Source organism: Culex pipiens, chromosome 3 (genome assembly GCF_016801865.2).
Source record: "Culex pipiens pallens isolate TS chromosome 3, TS_CPP_V2, whole genome shotgun sequence".
NCBI lineage: Eukaryota > Metazoa > Arthropoda > Insecta > Diptera > Culicidae > Culex > Culex pipiens.
The window spans coordinates 79,971,862-79,984,726 of NC_068939.1; the positions used below are offsets into that span (position 1 = coordinate 79,971,862).

The following is a 12,865-nucleotide window of genomic DNA, read 5'->3' on the forward strand; positions in this document are numbered from 1 at the left end:
TGATTTCTTTTATGAAAATGTTTCGAATCATCGAAATTATAAATTTCTAAAACCTTATGAGTGTGTTACGCAAATGCTACAAAATAAATATAAAAACTACGTTAAATAAAGAAAATTATTAAGAACTTCATCTGCTTCTTGGTAAAATTGTTGATTGTTTTGTGAAAATGCTTCAATAATCTAAATTATACATTTGAAACCATTTCTTCCTAAATTCTAAAATATTTTACCAAAATTACGTAAAAAACAGAAAATTTTAAAAATTTATCGAGAACTCCAAATCCTTGATTTTTTTATGAAAATGTTTCAAGCTATGTAAAAAATAAATTTTGAAATACCAGTTTTTATTTTCAAATAATCATATCTCGGACTCCTGTTAATGAACACCTCCAGTTTTTGAGTGTGTTACGTAAAATTTTCCGAAAAATCCGATAAAAATATTTTCAGGCATAGGCTGTTTGGTCCAGACACGGCCAAAATGCCATTTTATGTTTTCATACGACTTTTTCAAGTGTTAAGCTAGATTTTGAAACATCTTACTATTTTTTTTTTTCAAATACCCACCAACCTTGCACGATGTAGGTCATCCTAATGACCAAACAAAAAATACGGGTCTGATTATTTTGGCCAAGGAACCCCCAGAAAAATGTTGAGCCCGATCGGAGAACTTTTTTTCGGTTTAGGATTTTTTCAAAAGGAATTGCTGTATACATAAAAAAGGGTTCATATGAGCCTAGGATAACATGTCAACAAAGTTTCATTGAAATCGGAGAGGGTCGAGTACAAAAGTACCAGAAAAATTCCTGATTTGAGCTTGAATTGCTCCTTTATAAAACATCCTGAATGATGATGGTCTGGCCTACTGCGTACAGTTCACCGCCATTATGAAATGTTTTGAATGGAGCGTAAATGTTTAAAGAGTAAAACATTTCTGAACTCATAGAAAAATTTGAGGAACCTTTGCTCAAGCCTTAGCTAAAACAAATATATTCAATTAAATTGAAGTTTAAGCAATCTAGGATGATCTAGAAAGGCACCCCTGAAAGAGTTGACATCACCAATAACAATCATCGCCGTAACTGTTCCAACTTAAGTAAACAATTATGGACACACAAGTGTCAACAACAACTGCTCGACAGGCCGTTAGATCACGTACTGCGCTTGTGCGAATGCTTCAGATGCTGGCAAATTATTTCATCCTCATTAGGGATCCTCCAAGTGTCCAACGCATTCCCAACGTGGTTCCAAGGTGCAGCGCGCAGCTAGTCGTCTTGACCAGCAGGAATTCAACACCGTAAGACCGGACTGTCTCGATATCATCTCGACCAGACCAGCTGATGATTGACCGTTTTGCTAACATGCGGTGGCTTGAAACCCGGTTAATTGAATCCCGGTGGCCGGTTCCCGAGGCAACCCCACCGGCAACGGGTTATCGATTTGCCACGGGATCATACCTTCCCTCTGTTTTCCAATCATCTTCAATTAGTAGGGACGTCCAGCGTGGAACAGCCAGATGATTGCTATCTGGGGGAATCTTGGGCCAACCAGAAGCTGTAATGAGCCTCCAGAAAATCCCTCGAGGGACTTTCCTATCTCACGCGCCGTATGAAGTTATCAACGGTCTCCAAGAACGACTAGTCTGCGGAGTTTATTTTCCTGTACTAACCGGAACAAGCAGGTCCGTTGACCCACGCGTCGTCAGCTTTGACGGACATCGTCAAGAAGTGTTTAACTTTACACCGCACTTAAGTTGTGCGCTGAGAAAAAGCGCGTTAAAAGTTATGGTTATGTCTTACTTAAAATTCCGCTAGATTTAAAACGAACAATCTGTTCTACACCAAGCCCGTCCGGTCCAGTTAGCTTCCCGGGGAAGATTTATGTGGGCCACCAACTGGCTCGGCCCAGCCTGCAAAATTCTTCCTGCCCTTCTGAGCCGCCGAACCAGAACATCGGAAAGCGATCATTTAATGCGGTTGGAAAGAGCTTGCGAACCCACTTTTCGCTAGATGTTACACATTTGCTTCTTTCGCTAATCACGACACATGCTTTTGCTCTGATAAGTAACGGAACGGACCATTCAGCGAATGGTGAGTGCTCGCGAACAACAGTTGCAATTAAAAGAAAAGGTGCGTAAGAATTAGGATGGCTGGAGGTTCAGTGGGAAATTTTTACACAAGTGTTTAATTGCGTCAGAACAAATGTATATGCACAGAAAAAAAAATAATGGTAATATTCATCAGGAAAGGGTGACAGATTTTGTGTCATAAATATGATTAATTTTACCCCAGAAAATGATGAATTTTTATTATTTTTTGATGAATATTCATCAGGTTCACATTTTTACACATTTTTATGTAATATTACTCAAAAAAAAGAGGTAATATTCAATCAACCACATTTTCAACATTCCAAAATTCTACTTTTTTCTGTGTTTGATTACATTTGATTTCAAACATTTATAAGTTTTTTGTATAATTGGCGTCAAAAGTTAAAGGAAAACGTACTTTTTGTACAAAGCGGATCAATAACACCAGACAACAAAATAAGTATAAAAGACATTCGTATTTTCAAATAACATTATTTTTATGCCATCTCAAAAGTTAGCTAAATTTCAGTGAGAATCAATCAAGTTATTATGATAAAAACTTAAATAAAAAGAAAAATTCCAAAATAAGAAGCAGTTTTTTTTGCCTTTCTTGCTAAAGAAAGGTATAGGTTTTACTTAAGGCAGGACGTCATTTCCATCTTCGTAAATATGTCGATTCAGCATGAATTTTAATCGGAAAAATCGTCAAAAAAACACACTGCATCGATTTTCGACGCTCTATCGATTCACCTTGACAGAACTCGTCTATCTCCAACCCTCGAATTTTGAGAAAATAAATTCCATGGAGGTCGAGTGATGTTCGTATGTGGTAAAATTTTGCAAAATTTTGTGTCGCGCCGTTCTCAGCTCCCATATATCCGATTTCGATTCTTCTGAATGCAGATGAAAGCTAGTGTGCTGAACCTGGGTGAGTTGCCACGCAAATTTCGCAATATCCATCTGTTTTCGGATGCGGCCAGACTTTTCAACAAAATACACAGTTTTCAAATGAAAATATGGTAAATTTTTTTCATTTTCATGTCTTTTATTAATCTCAAAAATTGCATTTTTCGAGCCCTACAACCTCCCAAATTTTCATCCAGATTCATAATATGGTTCTGGAGTTAGAGCCGTTTGATTGACCTGGTTGTTAAAAATAGCTATCTCTGAATCTGTCACTTTCGTAGAAGCTGAATGGCTAGCTTCCCTGCACCGTGCGGCACACGCGGTTCACTTGTACCTCGGTCTTTCTTGTCTTGGTGCGCTGGTACGATGAACCAAAACACCAACACAGTCACACAAAAGGGCTCGTACCGAAACTAGAAAACCAAAACCGCGGTGTGCTTTGTTGGGAAGCTTGCTATGATCGCGTTTGTCATAAACGCTTGTTTGATTAGAAACGTACAAACATATTGTACGATTAAAAATATTCTTTTGGTGAAAATTGCGTTTTTAATTTCTTTTGGAAATCATATCATTCATAATACTCATAATATCATCATAATACTTTGCTTTCATCATAAGACTTTCTTTTGTGCTGACGTTATAAATAATCAAAGTCGATGTTATTAATTGAAAGAAGTTCTACCATTGTTATATTCTTTAGTAAGAAAGGCTCTTTCTCACCTCAGGTGGGATTAAATCGGGTTTTTAATACAGTCATGCCTCGGTTTAGCACCGCATATCGGGGATGCAAAACCTAGGCGTGCATAACTGAAGCACACAGCTTATGGGATTTTGGCTATATGCAGAGAAAAAAAAAGTTTAATTTTGGAATGTTGAAAATTTGGTAGGTTGAATATGACCTCTTTTTTTGAGTAATCTATCTTCCATCTATATGTATAAAAAATTTCGACGGTTTTGTTCGAACGCGAATCAGATCAATACGGAGCGTCGGATCGAGGTGCTTTTTGTTGCGTTCGGTTCGTAAAAGCCCAAGGAAGGTTCTTACGCCAAAAAGTTACAACTTTGGCCACTCTAGAACCGATTCCGGAAAATCTGCAGGTTGTATGGGAAAAGTTACGTAAAACCAAATTTTGATCACAGGAGAACGAAAAAACAGGCAGAACGAAGTTTGTTGGGTAAGGCTTGTATTACATAAAAAATGTGTAAAAATGTGAACCTGATGAATATTCATCAAAAACTGATTAAAATTAATCATTTTCAGAGGTAAAATTAATCAATTTTTTTTTACACAAAATCTGTCACCATTTCCTGATGAATATTACCATCATTTTATTTCTGTGTGGGAGACATTGGCTATATTCGAATGAAAAATCAGGCAAACATCAAAAAATTATAGTGTTTTGAAATCGGAATGATGGCAGCTATGCAATTATAATAACATGAAAATTTTAACAAAAATACGTATTTTTCCTGTATTTTGAAAATGCAAATTTTTTTCTCTAAAAAAACCTTAAAATAATTTTTATCGCAATATGGGTATCAAATGATCGGGTTTTTCATACATTTCGAATGTAATACCATTTATTTGTTGAAAATACTCAAAATTTTCACAAAACTACGTATTTTCGAAAAAATACTCAATTTTTTTTTCTACGATATGGGTATCAAATGAGAGGAATTTTTTCATACATTTCGAATGTAATAGCAACATTTTTTGCAAATACTCATTATTTTTAACAAAATTTCACAAAAATACTCAAAATATCAGTTCTTTACAAAATGGGTATCAAATGATCGGGATTTTTCCATACATCTCGAATGTAAAGACAACATTTTTTGAAAATACTCAAAATTTTCACAATACTACGTATCTTCGAAAAACTACTAAAATCTTCAGTTTTTGACAATACGTGGTTTTGTGAAAATTATGAGTATTTTCAAAAAAATATGTGATTACATTCGAAATGTAAGAAAAAATCCAGATCGTTTGATACCCATATAGTAAAACACTTAAATTTTTAGTATTTTTTCGAAAATACATAGTTTTGTAATAATTTTGCTTATTTTCAAAATTGTAGTTATTACATTCGAAATGTATTAAAAATCCTGGTCGCTTGATAGCATTATTGTAATAAATGAAATTTTGAGTATTTTTTCGAAAATATGCAGTTTTGTTAAAATTTTGTGTATTTTCAAAAAAAATGTGTTATAATATGTGAACTTTCAAAATGTATGAAAAAGTTTTGTAATTTTTTTTAGAATTTTCAAATAATGTTGTCTTTACATTCGAGATGTATGATAAAATCCCGATCATTTGATACCCATATAGTGAAAACTGAAATTTTGAGTATTTTTTCGAAAATACGTAGCTTTGTGAAAATTTTAAATAATTTCCCAAAAAAAAATTGTTACATTCGAAATGTATGACAAAATTCCGATCGTTTGATACCCATATGGGTAATTCTCTACCAACTCACACGAAATCGGAAAAATTTGCCCCGACCCCTCTTCGATTTGCGTGAAACTTTGTCCTATGAGGTAACTTTTGTCCCTGATCACGAATCCGAGGTCCGTTTTTTGATAACTCGTAACGGAGGGGCGGTACGACCCCTTTCATTTTTGAGCATGTGAAAAAGAGGTGTTTTTCAATAATTTGCAGCCTGAAACGGTGATGAGATAGAAATTTGGTGTCAAAGGGACTTTTATGTAAAATTAGACGCCTATGAAAGGCCATGATCGACGACGACTAACTTTTTCAAAACTTTTTTTTCGTAAAATCGCGATAACTCGTGATGTTTATAAGCAAACCCCTTATGTTTATAAATCAAAATTTTTGTAATTGTCTGCTCTAAAACTTTGTAGAACATTATTATACTCCAAAAAATAACCCTGCAAAGTTAAAAAAAAACATGAAATTTTAAAACGAAACATTTTGTCCTAAGTGAAAAAATGACCCTTGTGGGTCAATGTAGATTCGAAAAGTACATTAAATTTTCCTTAAAATGACATGTTACAAATTTTTTTACAGTCGAGTAACGGAAAATGGCAGAGTTTTCAAAACTTTTTTAGTGTTTTTTTCGATGAAAAATACGTTTTTTCGGAATTCTGAGTACGCCATCAAATCGGGCGTACAATTTTACAAAAAAAAGTCCCTTTGAAACCAAATTTCTATCTCATCACCGCTTCAGGCTGCAAATTATTGAAAAACACCTCTTTTTTCGCATGTTCTAAAATTAAAGGGGTCATACCGCCCCTCCGTCACGAGATATCAAAAAACGGACCTCGGATTCGTGATCAGGAACAAAAGTTACCTCTTAGGACAAAGTTTCACGCAAATCGAAGACGGGTCGGGGCAACTGCTGTGTGAGTTGGCGGAGAATTACCCATATTATAAAAAACTGAAATTTCGAGTAGTTTTTCGAAAATACGTAGTTTTGTGAAAATCTTGAGTATTTTCAAAAATGTTGTTATAACAATCGAAATGTATGAAAAAATCAGATCACTTGATACCCATATTGCAATAAAAAAAACCGGGGCATGACTGTATACCAAATTGACTCCAAATGGCCAAATTTGAAATTTTCTATCCGCATTGTTGCTGAATTAACAATGTATTCCAGATCTCCTTCAGAATACCAACTAAACATTAGAACATAAACCGAAAACACGAGTCCACTTCCAAAAACGCTCATGTCCCCAACTTGTACCACACCTGTCTTTCGGCATGCCCGTAATAAAATTTCAATAATGTCGCAATTGCGCTTCTTTAAACAGGAAATTCCAGATCGACCCCCGAAAGCAAACCAAGTCGCGTCCCGCCGGTTGTGCCATAATCTTAATTGGGCGATCGTGATTGGAATTGGTGCAAAAAAAACCCGAGAAGAAGTGATCCGCAATTTTTTCGTCCGCTGGCGTGCCCGGACTTGGCCAATTTCGTTTGAAATTTAATGGTCACTACCACCCATCGGCCATGGTCAACTTTTACGAAATGGATTTCCTCTCTTTGTGGGCTCACGGTGAGGTGACTGACCCGCGGCTGGATGGGTGGGCGGTTTTGCGGACGAACCGAAAAATGTGTGGCAGATTGGGCAATTAGAAAAAGAGGTGCGGGTCAACTTACCGGAGATGACCCTTCTTCCCGTTTATGTGAACTCAATTGGGGAGCAAAAAGTTCTTGGCTGTGATCGGCGTCCAGCGTTTTCCAGGAGGAAGATGCGCCAATGAAGATAATTTAGATTGGGCAAACTTGATGCTCAATTGGTACAGTCATCGTAAATTTTAATCAATATGGTTTGGATTTCTCATACGGTTTATGTCAACCGAATGCATTTTGACAAAACGAAATAAAGAATTTAATTCTAGATAACTTTTACAAAACAAATTTAGAAATAGATAGTAATTTGGACTATTCCACAATAAAGTCTATCAAAAATCAATAAAAAATATTGAATATACGTAAACACATCTGTTATCAACTATATAACTGTTTATTTCATTGATATACCTTCGCTAAACTAACTTCGCGTTCTAAAACATGTTTTTAAAGAAAAAGTTCACAAATTTTAGCGCGCTCAAAACTTTACGTTCATTATCTTGAAGCATTTTTTTTTACTCGTCTTTTGCAACCAGTTTCATTTAGATTGATCCAGCGAATCATGAGAAATAATCGATTTTGTACTTTATTCCGGCAAAAAGGCATACGAATTTTGGCAAGTAACCTCATTAGTGGCGCCACCTACATTTGAAACACAGACGTGCTGAGCAATTCTCTACGAAATCGGTCTTTTTTCTTCAATTTTAATTTTTGTATTTTTTAATCCGACTGAAACTTTTTTGGTGCCTTCGGTATGCCCAAAGAAGCCATTTTGCATCATTAGTTTGTCCATATAATTTTCCATACAAATTTGGCAGCTGTCCATACAAAAATGATGTATGAAAATTCAAAAATCTGTATCTTTTGAAGGAATTTTTTGATCGATTTGGTGTCTTCGGCAAAGTTGTAGGTATGGATACGGACTACACTGGAAAAAAATGATACACGGTAAAAAAAATTGGTGATTTTTTTATTTAACTTTTTATCACTAAAACTTGATTTGCAAAAAAACACCATTTTTAATTTTTTTTATTTTTTGATATGTTTTAGGGGACATAAAATGCCAACTTTTCAGAAATTTCCAGGTTGTGCAAAAAATCATTGACCGAGTTATGATGATAAAGGCTTTTGAAAAAAATATTTTTGAAAAGCTGAGAAAATTCTCTATATTTTGCTTCTTCGGACTTTGTTGATACGACCTTTAGTTGCTGAGATATTGCAATGCAAAGGTTTAAAAACAGGAAAATTGATGTTTTCTAAGTCTCACCCAAACAGCCCACCATTTTTCAATGTCGATATCTCAGCAACTAATGGTCCGATTTTCAATGTTAAAATATGAAACATTTGTGAAATTTTCCGATCTTTTCGAAAACAATATTTTCAAAATTTTCAAATCAAGACTAACATTTCAAAAAGGCCAAACATTCAATATTACGCCCTTTTAAAATGTTAGTCTTGGCTTGAAAATATTATTTTCGAAAAGATCGGAAAATTTCACAAATGTTTCATATATTAACATTGAAAATCGGACCATCAGTTGTTGAGATATCGACATTTAAAAATGGTGGGCTGTTTGGTTGAGACTTAGAAAACATCAATTTTCTTGTTTTTAAACCATTGCATTGCAATATCTCAGCAACTAAAGGTCGTATCAACAAAGTCAGAAGAAGCAAAATATAGGGAATTTTCTCAGCTTTTCAAAATTTTTTTTTTCAAAAGTGGGCAAACATGTGCACTAATTTAAAAAAATGAAAAACTGCGACTATTTTCAAAAAAGTCACTTAAATATGTCTATAACTTGAAAACGGTGAACTTTATCAAAATTTAACTTAAGTACTTTTTGATTGCAAATTCAATTTTACATCGAAAAATAAAGTTAAAAAATTTTTGCGACCAAAATTTCGATTTTTTTGAAAAATTAGTATAGATTAAAAAATTTATAACTCGGTCAATGATTTTTTGCACAACCTGGAAATTTCTGAAAAGTTGGCATTTTATGTCCTCTAAAACATATCAAAAAATAAAAAAAATTAAAAATAGTGTTTTTTTGCAAATCAAGTTTTAGTGATAAAAAGTTAAATAAAAAAATCACCAAATTTTTTTTACACTGTATCATTTTTTACAGTGTAGTCCGTATCCATACCTAAAACTTTGCCGAAGACACCAAATCGATCAAAAAATTCCTTCAAAAGATACAGATTTTTGAATTTTCATACATCGTTTTTGTATGGACAGCTGCCAAGTTTGTATGGAAAATTATATGGACAAACTAATGATGCAAAATGGCTTCTTTGGGCATACCGAAGGCACCAAAAAAGTTTCAGTCGGATTAAAAAATACAAAAAAAATCGAATGACCGAAATCCTAGAGAACTGCTCTGCTGCAAAACCTCAAAACTACTTTTTGACTTTAGATTTTAATGCCAAAACAAATTCGCAATCGAAAAATATTTCACAGATATTTTTGGTAAGGTTCACCGTTTGTCAGATATAGCCACTACCAAATACGACAAGTTTTCTAAAGTGACCAAATATAACAGGAAATACTTAATATTAAATACGAACAATTATTTAATATTTTAACTTACTAACTTATGTTTTTATTCATAATTTTAGAAAGTGTGTCATAATTTTTAGCATAAACAATGTATTTTCCATAAAACGTTTTCAATTTTATTCCACGTAAAAATAAAAAAAAACGTCAAATTTCAATTGTGATATCTAAAAAAAGACACCGATAGACACGGAGATATTTTCAGGAAATGTAGTTGAAAGTGTCTACTTTTAGATGCTTTGTTCAGTTTTGCGCCAAAATGCGCCATTTTGAAAACAAAGCAATTTGAAAATAGGCTCAAAATCACATAAAAAGGGTATAACTTCTCTGTAAAGGCTCAACACATTTTGCTGTCTTGAGCAGAGATGTGTAATTTTATGTCATAAACAACTCTTCAGAACATAGTAGGCCGCTAAAATGCTAACATTTTAAGTTATCACCAAAAAAGTGCTTTTTTGGACCATTTTTGCAAAAATTGCGTATATCTCGAGAGGATAAAAAGCTACAAATTTTGCGCTCTCGACAAACTTTCATGATTTTTTTTCCTCTACAACTTTGCCCAAGACACCAAAGCCCTACAACGTTATCCAACAAAGTTAGTTGTTGGTTGACACCTTGGAAGGTCGTCACCCTGTAACTTCAAAAGATAGCCTTTATCAAGTACAACAACTCTTCCGAAGACAACATTTAGCTAGGGCGTCAAATAAAGGAGTTATTAATTTGTTCCACTTATTTTTGCCATTCCGAACACTGTGCATTAAAGATTGGACCTCTGGTTGCTGAAATACAGCAAATGAAAGAAAAAGAAACAAGAAAATTATGTTTTTCAAGCCTCATCCAAACATTCTCACATTTTCTAATGCCAATGTCTCGGCAACTAATGGTCCATTTTTTAATGTTGAAATTTGGAATCAAGACTCAAGATTTCAATAGGACCAAACATTCAATATTACGCCCATTTAAAATGTAAGTCTTGATTCCAATATTTTCAAAATATTTTTTTCGAAGAGATCATAAAATATCACAAATGTTTCAAACCTTCTGGCCTTTTCGAAACAAATATTTATAGGAACGGACAATTATGAACACTATTTAAAAAAATAAAAAACGGCAATTTTTCAGTTAAAATACAGCTTACAAAAATTTTCATGTTCCTATTTTTTCTGAATAGTCCTCATCAATACCTACAGCTTTGCCGAAGACACCAAATCGATCAGTAAATTCCTTCAAAAGTTACAGAATTTCGAATTGTATGGTGCCTTGTATGGGTGAACCAATGACACCAAATGGCTTCTTTTGGCATAGGGAAGGACCCCACAAATTTTGAATCAAATTAAAAAAAAAACTAACTTAATCCACCTACGTGGTTGGTGCCTTCCTCACTCACAATTGGTGATACGATGGGTTTGGACACAAATTTCATCTAGTTTTTCTTAAAATCCGCAATAAAAAAAGTACACAAATATCTCTTAAGAGGTCAAAACTCGAGACAGGGTAGCCAGATCTTCAATCTTTTGGACTCGTTGGAAAGATTTTTTGATTACCATACCAACGATGTAAAACATTTGAGTCGATTTCCGGTCACTTATCTAACATCTGGATAAATACAAAAACACATTTTCATACATAACTTATGAACTACTTATCGAAAATTTATAAAAATTAATAGGTACGTGTGGGACCTTAAACCAAATCGAATGGAACTGATTTGACCAAAATCGGTTCAGTTAGTGCTGAGAAAACTCAGTGAGAATTTTGGTCACATACACACAGACATTTGTTCAGTTTTCGATTCTGAGTTGATAGGTATACATAAAGATGGGTCTATGAGCTTTCTGTGAAAAGTTCATTTTTAGAGCAGGATTATAGCCTTACCTCAGTGAGGAAGGCAAAGTATAAATTATATCCATTTTCGGTTTTGGTGGAAAATTGCTCAGGAACGATTTCATATGAAGATTATTCCGAAAGGTTAAACAAGCTCAAACTTTGAACAGCCATAATTTGTTTCAAAATCCATTCAAAATACGAGCATTTCCTCCCAAATTTCAAAATTATCCTTTGCTAAATTGTCCACAAATTGCTCGCCACCCAAAACTAACGACGGTAATTAACCTGCGTGGAACATTTCACCTTTCATTGGCTCTAATTTCAGCTTGCAGGGTTCAAAAACCTTCCGGAAATGAACGTTGCTACTCTCTCATCGGCCAAACCATATAGAAATACACGGTAATAGCAGCAGCTCCGGGGCATCCTATATGCAGTTAATCCCTCCAATTATCGGTAGTTATTTCATTGCTGTGAGATCGGGTGTTTGATTCGCGAACCGGTTGCGCGTACATCGCACAGTTAATTACCCACCCGAAGAAAAGCTCATGCTGCCGAACAACTCGTTAAACGTTTTTTTATTTGGCCTGCATGTCCGAAAATTGTTCCATTTAGCATTAGTTTGCACAATTGGCCAGAATTTGTAAGCGTGTTTGTACCGTGAACATTGCTGGCATCAACTGACATACAAACAGCGAAAGAATAAAATAATTAGTTAATTACGGTTTTCAAACAGTTTTGATTCTTTTTTTGGAGAAATGAGATAGAAAGAAAGAGAGTGAGGAATGTCCGAAAAAAGCTTACAGCTGAAGCGTGCTTTCTCTGCTCGGTGTGACCTAAAAGCGCGTATTTTTACCACCTGCTTGATTAGGTTTAGGCAATGCAATATGCACAACGTGTAACATTTTTTTAATGTTTAGATTAGAAACGGGTTTGAAAGAAACATACAGTTAAACGTCGCATAGTCACAGGCGTTACGCTTTGTATTTCGTCAATTTCTCAAACACGGCATAATATTTTTGTAATCTTTTTGAAGTAGTCTGTTCGTCTTGTTCCAATCTACCATTAGCTTCAAATAGATTGCAAAAATATTAAGCCGTTTTAGAGTAATAGAAGAAATACCAAGCGTAACGCCTGCATAAAGGTTGCAAATTTATTAAGTCGCATTATGCGAGGTTCAACTGTATTGCTCATAACAATGTTTCCAAATAATTCTTAATTTAAATACTAAAATTTCAGTAATTTTCAAATGTGATTCAAGAATTCATGTAATTAAAAAATCACTGCATTTGCATAGAACTTTCAAATACTAGTAATAAGCTCATATCTTCAGACAGGATTCAGTATTGAATTTTTCAATAGCATAACGATATTTTAAGGATTCCATCACAAGGGTAATATTG

At 34.3% G+C, this 12,865-nt stretch overlaps 1 protein-coding gene across 1 annotated transcript in view; it reads right to left on the bottom strand.

Moving 5' to 3' along the window:
- LOC120428904 (uncharacterized) overlaps positions 1-12,865 on the bottom strand; it is a 97,765-nt gene that overhangs the window by 52,106 nt on the left and 32,794 nt on the right. The gene's annotated exons all lie outside the window — the stretch shown is intronic.